The 5935-nt window shown below is 51.0% G+C and overlaps 1 protein-coding gene across 1 annotated transcript in view; it reads left to right on the forward strand.

Moving 5' to 3' along the window:
* HDAC8 (histone deacetylase 8) overlaps positions 1-5935 on the forward strand; it is a 43315-nt gene that overhangs the window by 21475 nt on the left and 15905 nt on the right. The gene's annotated exons all lie outside the window — the stretch shown is intronic.

Raw genomic sequence — 5935 nt, forward strand, 5'->3', positions numbered from 1 at the left:
ACGACGCTCAGCACCACTTCTGCCCATCTTTTAAATACCTCCAGGGATGGTGACTCTACCACGTCCCTGGGCAGCCTGCTCCAGTGCTTGACAGCCGTTTGGCAAAGAAATTTTTCCTAACATTCAGTGTAAGCCTCCCCTGGTGCAACTTGAGGCTGTTTGCTCTTGTCCTGTCACGTGTTCCTTGGGAGAAGAGACTGACCCCCCCTCACTCCAACCTCCTTTCAGGGAGCTGTAGAGAGTGATAAGGTCTCCCCTCAGCCTCCTTTTCTCCAGGCTGAACGCTCCCAGATCCCTCAGCTGTTCCTCATCACGCTTGTGCTCCAGACACCTCACCAGCTTCTCCAGATGTATTCCAGCACCTCAATGTCTGTCTTCCAGTGAGAGGCCCAAAACTGAACACAGTATTTGAGGTGCAGCCTCACCAGTGCCGAGTACAGGGGGACAATCACTGCCCCAGTCCTGCTGTCCACACTGTTCCTGTGGGGGAGGAGGCCAGCAGAGAGGTGAGCGGCCTCTTCCCAGTGGAACGCCAGTCTAAAGCAGACAGCAGTGGGGGAAAATGAGGTCAAAAGCTGGAGTGCATGATAAAAAGCAATTCATGCATGACTGTCAGTGTCTAGCAGGGCTTTTTCATGTCCTGCAGGTATAGATGAAGACTCCTGGGGAGAGGGTGCCTGCTCCCTCTAGGTGTTGGGTGTTTGTGGCGGGAAAAGCACCACATGGCCTGAAATCCTGCAGTAATATGAGGCCAGTTCTGAATCTGGTCCTCATGTGTAGGCACTGAACAGACCCCGGAGTGACCGTATTGTTGGGATGCTCTGGAGATTAGGGATGTGGTTGACATCTGGATTTGGGATGTGCTTGGAAGGGATTGGTCTTCCGCTTCCTATTGCTGTAAGGGTTGAATACAGCACGGGGCAGGCAGTGAATGCGGGAGACCTAGCCCACCATCTGGACTTCATTGATTGCTTTTCATCATGCAGCAGAGCACAAATCCTAAATGTTCTTCCAGATTCTAAAAGTTTAAAATATGCCCATAGTCCCTTTGCAGAAATTTCATCTTCTGAGTTTTCCATGGTTTGGGAAGAAATTTTGAAACTTGGGCTGAAATTCCAGACCCCTGCTTTCTTTTGAAAGGTCCCAAGTTTGAACCTGGGGAAAAGGCGCAATTTAACCCAGAGGATCACGGAGCTTTCTGAGTGCCTGTGCTGGCAGGCATTACGCATGCACTGCATTTGGGTACGACCCCCGCCCAAACCTACTTTCCAGTTAACAAAATTCGCCTGGCTGCTTTCTTTAGCTTATCAACAGGGCTCCTCTTGTTTGCTGGTGCAGCTGTCACCTTGGCATATCATGGGTCTCACCGAGACGTGTACAGCATGGGGCAGCCAGCAGCAGGGTGGCAGACCCACGGGAGCCAGGAGGTGAGCTGGCGTGGGGAGCGTTTTCCGGCACTGAGAGCAGCAGGGCCCTGGGCGGCTCTGGGTCTTGTCTGCCTGCAGCGTGGGCAGCAGGAGGAGCAGGCAGACCCACGTGTTGCTGCTAAGGAGAGAGCAGATGTAATTTGATTGCTTGGTGGTTTTTGGATGCAGATTTTGGAGGTCAGAGCTATAAGTCACAGTCTTGCCTCTATATCCAGGTAACGGAAAGCCTTCCAATTTGGGGAGCTCCTTCCCATGCTGCTGGCCATCTCCTGGCACCAATGGGAGGAAACATGGTGTCTCACTGGTCCTCTTCCAGTAGCAATCTCACCAGGGCTGTGAAATTTTGACTGCCGTTCTGGGTTTGCTTGAGGAATTGCAGAAGCGCTTTCTCTTCCATCCTCCCTGTCAGCCTCTGACTGTTTTAGCTGGTTTTCTGACCTCTCTGGGGGTAACAAAAGGTGACTTCTCTATCAGCCATTTCCTTCGGGGGCTGGCAGGAGGGGCAGTGAATTGAATACTGCTGAAAGAAAGAGCTTAGAGAATTCTGAAAACTGGCAACTTCTGTTCGTCTCCGCCACAAGGGCAGGCAGTGCAGCCCTGCCTTGGTGTACTGCTCTGCCAGAGCCAGAAAGGAACCGCTGGGGTCACCCTGTCTTCGTGGCCCTATGTTGCTCACGAGACTTCCCTGAATTTGTTTGTTATTTCAGGAACAGAAAGGGGACAGAACATTCCCTTTGCATATGTGCCAAATGAGTGCCCAGCCCAGCCCACACAGCCCTTGCTGGCTGCGCCGTGCCCTGACCACAGCGGTGGGGGTACCGTCCCACTGGAGCCAGCTGTTCTGTGCCCGCAGCTGTGAGGTGGTCAGAGGTCTTTGCCATACTCATGATGCATCTTGATGCAAAGTCAGTTTTTGGGCTGGGATTAGTCTGCCATTGCAGGGAGGTGTATTGGGAGTTTCCAGACAGGCTCAGAGATCTGACAGTGTGATTGACCTCCCTTGAGGGATGCTGCCAGAAGGGGAGGAGAGTCCCATTCTCACTGCCTTATCATTGGCTGCCCACTCCTTTCCCCTGTCTTCCTTGCTGTGAACCAGTTCAGAGAGTTAACCTAGCAGAAAACAAACCCACCTAAGCAACTTCCTACTAGTTCAGCTCTCTGAAACTCCACGCTGTGGGATCGGAGCAGCTCCCTCATAAGCAAAAGAAAGCGCCTGGGACAGATGGGTGGCAGGGACTACCTGCCTCTATATGGTCAAGTTGGCTTTATCATCAGCTCAAGCTTGTAGCCTGCATGTGTGTGAGGGTCTGTCAACATCTGGATGGGACTGAGGCTGCAGACCAGTCCTTCTCCCTGGGAACAGATGATGAGCAAGTTGAGAGCTTGTGGGTAAGGATCAAGGGGCAGGGTAATATGAGAGACACAGTTGTGGGTGTCTATTACAGGCCACCTGATCAGGATGGGGAAGTTGATGAGGCCTTCTACAGACAGGTGAGAATCGCCTCACAATCACAGGCCTTGATTCTCATGGGGGACTTCAACTACCCTGATATCTGCTGGGAAGGCCACACAGCCAGGCATATACAGTCCAGGAGGTTCCTCCAGTGCATTGATGACAACTTTTTGACTCAGGTGGTGGAGGAGCCTACAAGGAGAGGTGCTTTACTGGACCTGATACTGACAAACAAAGAGGGACTGGTGGAGGATGTAAAGGTTAGGGGCAGACTGGGCTCCAGCGACCATGAGAAGATAGAGTTCAGGATTAAGTGTAGAATAGACAAAATGACAAGTAGAGTTGAAACCCTAAACTTCAGGAGGGCTAACTTTGATCGTTTCAAAGAATTGCTTGGGCAAATCCCATGGGAGAGGGCTCTAAAGGGTAAGGGGGCTCTAGAGAGCTGGCTGCTATTTAAGCGTCACCTCCTCCAAGCTCAGGATCAGTGCTTCCCAAAGAGAAAGAAATCAGGCAAGGGAAGAAGGAGACCTGCATGGCTGAGCAGGGACTTTCTGAAAAGGCTCAGGTGGAAGAAGGGAGTTTACAATAGATGGAAGAAGGAGCTGACTGCTTGGGAGGAATACAAGAATGCTGTCAGGGTATGCAGGGAGGAAACAAGGAAAGCCAAGGCAGCCTTGGAATTGAACCTGGCGAGGGATGTCAAGGCCAACAGGAAGGGTTTCTTTAAGTATATAGGAGACAAAAGGAAAACTAGGGAAAATGTGGGCCCGTTGTTGAATGAGACAGGTGCTGTGGTGACAGATGATGCAGAGAAGGCGGAGTTGAGGAGGAACTTCTCTCCTGTGAAGGTGGCAGAACACTGGCACAGGCTGCCCAGAGAGATGGGGGAGTCTCCCACTCTGGAGACATTCAAAACCCGCCTGGATGCTGTCCTGTGCAACCTGTTGTAGGTGACCCTGCTCTGGCAGGGGGGTTGGACTAGATGAGCTCCAGAGGTCCCTTCCAACCCTGACCATTCTGTGATTCTGTGATTCTGCTGCTTTCCTAAAACACCAGAAAGAATTACTCTGTTCCTGAGCACAACATGGGGCAAGAAGAGGGCTAAGCTACCTTTATGCATTAACAGAGATCCCAGCAGCTACAGGCAAATGCTGTCCTGTCAAGGAGATGTTTATCATTTAGGTAATGTCTGGAATGTGCTTTGAAAATGAAAAGCCCAGAGAGAGAGCGAACTCTGCTTAAAATGCCTCATGCAGCCAGCAAAAACCTACAGGGATGGGCTAAAAGAATCACAGAATCAGAGAGATTCTCTTCCATCCTTGCTGGGAGACCTTGCTAAGAAGTAGTAGGAAGCCTTGGCCTGAAGTGATTTTCATTGGGGAAATAATAGAAGGACTCGTGGTAGTGATTGCGTTTTGGTGGAAGTAACTGTCCTTGCACAGCAAGACCGACAAGGGAGCAGGGGACCCCAGTATTTGCTAGCGAGAGGTAAACCTTCCTCTGCGTGTGTTATTTCACATGCATCTGCCCATTTCTGGTGGATCCATGAAGAATGCAAAGCTTCCTAGGGAAAAAGTGAGCTGTTCACAGAATCACAGAGTGGTCAGGGTTGGAAGGGACCTCTGGAGCTCACCCAGTCCCACCCCCTGCCAGAGCAGGGGCGCCTACAGCAGTTGCACAAGATGACGTCCAGGCGAGTTTGGAATGGCTCCAGAGTGGGAGACTCCCCCATCTCTCTGGGCAGCCTGTGCCAGTGTTCTGCCACCTTCACAGGAGAGAAGTTCCTCCTCATGTTTAGATGGAACTTCCCATGTTGAAGTTTGTGCCCATTACCTCTTGTCCTTGTTTGAACTGGCCAGTGTCAGCTGCCTGTCTAGCAAAAGCAGAGAAGTGTGTTCAAGGGAGATGGGGGAAGAGGGACCTAGGGACAGCTCACAGGAGCTAGATGTGCTTGTAGAAGTCTGAGCGCAGGCAGCAAAAGCCCTCACCAGCAGCACACAGTGTCAAGAAGCCCTACAGTGTTTGAAGAAAGCTGGTTCAGTCCTCCCTACTTCAGGGAAGCGTAGCACAACGTGGGCCTTGGGCAGAGGTGGAAGCCCTTCTCATCCATCCCATTCTTGACATCTGCAGAAGAGAGGGTGACTTTGGATCCAGTTTAAGAAGGAAGCTTATGCCGATTTGACAGCTCTTTGATTTTCAGCACTGTGATTTTCACCATCTGCCTCAGTTTGCTTAGCGTGGTGGGACTGTGTGGATGATACCAGCTACCCTGGTAGCTGTCAAAGCGTGATTATCCGTTGGCTGCCTGGCCCTACCGGGTACCTGGGGTGCTGGGGCCCAGCTCTCGGCACGTTTGGGCTCTGCTGCCAGACCAGGGGTGAATACTCATACCAAATGGAAATCCTGTTTTCCCTGTTTTCCTATTTGGTTTTGGGGGGTTGAGTTTTTTCCCAGAGTTTTTCTCATCACCCATCGAGTTTTTTCCCAGCAGTGCCTGTATTTCAGTAGTGAATTTGTGGTGCTTGTAGAGCTGATGGCCTCAGCCCTGCAGGCATCTGCCTTGGCAGACCGCACCGAGCTCAGTGGAGTGCCTTGTCTGGGTGCAGAGACCAGCTAAGTTTCTCGGGGGGAGTGCTGGTAAATAAATGCAAGCTCTTTGTCATGGGGAAGCAGCACTCTCATTTGGCACTGCAGTGGTTCCTAATTGCATACCAAATATGAACTGGTGATGGCTAGGTTCTCTTAACCAAGGCAAAAGCATTTATTCGAGGGATCACATCTGATTCTACTTTAGCAAAATAAAAACACCGTTGTGAAAGGAACATGTTTTTCTTCATTATTTGCCTTGTATTTTGGGCTTTGGAGCACAGTGGAGAACAGGATTATTCCCTTTGTGGTGTTCATAATACTAAAAATCTCCTGGAGCAAAGCCAAATGTCTGACATGCTCAGTTGCCTTCTGCAAGAGAGAATACTTCTAATAAACTGTCTCAAGGACACTGGCCCTGCTGCACCCCTGCATCCGCTAGAGCTGGGGGAAATGTATTCCTGCT

The sequence above is a fragment of the Charadrius vociferus genome, unplaced genomic scaffold (assembly GCF_000708025.1).
Source record: "Charadrius vociferus isolate BGI_N301 unplaced genomic scaffold, ASM70802v2 scaffold824, whole genome shotgun sequence".
Classification (NCBI taxonomy): Eukaryota; Metazoa; Chordata; class Aves; order Charadriiformes; family Charadriidae; genus Charadrius; species Charadrius vociferus.